Source organism: Penaeus monodon, chromosome 21 (assembly GCF_015228065.2).
Source record: "Penaeus monodon isolate SGIC_2016 chromosome 21, NSTDA_Pmon_1, whole genome shotgun sequence".
Taxonomy (NCBI): domain Eukaryota; kingdom Metazoa; phylum Arthropoda; class Malacostraca; order Decapoda; family Penaeidae; genus Penaeus; species Penaeus monodon.
In genome coordinates this window covers 16,726,122-16,726,371 of record NC_051406.1, presented here as the reverse complement: position 1 = coordinate 16,726,371, position 250 = coordinate 16,726,122, and the positions used below count along the sequence as shown (strand labels likewise).

Sequence of the window (250 nt, the reverse complement as noted above, 5' to 3'; positions counted from 1 at the left end):
ATACAATAAACCTAGAGAAGTAAAAATAAAAAAGGGGGGAAGAAAAAAAAAAACAGAATTCATCACAAAAGTCTATATAAAAAAAAACTCATAACCAAAACCCCGACAAACCCTTTCATGATCTGCTTTTGCAGGGCCTTTACGACAGAACCCCAATATGATGGTGCGATACTGATGCTTATCGAAAGACCCCCACCCCTCTCCTTCCGCGACGGGTTTTTTCCTCCGGTTTTCGCCTTTATCTGTAAAA

At 39.6% G+C, this 250-nt stretch overlaps 1 protein-coding gene across 1 annotated transcript in view; it reads left to right on the top strand.

Annotated features, from left to right (window-relative positions):
* The window catches only part of LOC119586585 (vegetative cell wall protein gp1-like), a 31,793-nt gene that overhangs the window by 15,081 nt on the left and 16,462 nt on the right, over positions 1–250 (top strand). The window lies entirely within an intron of this gene.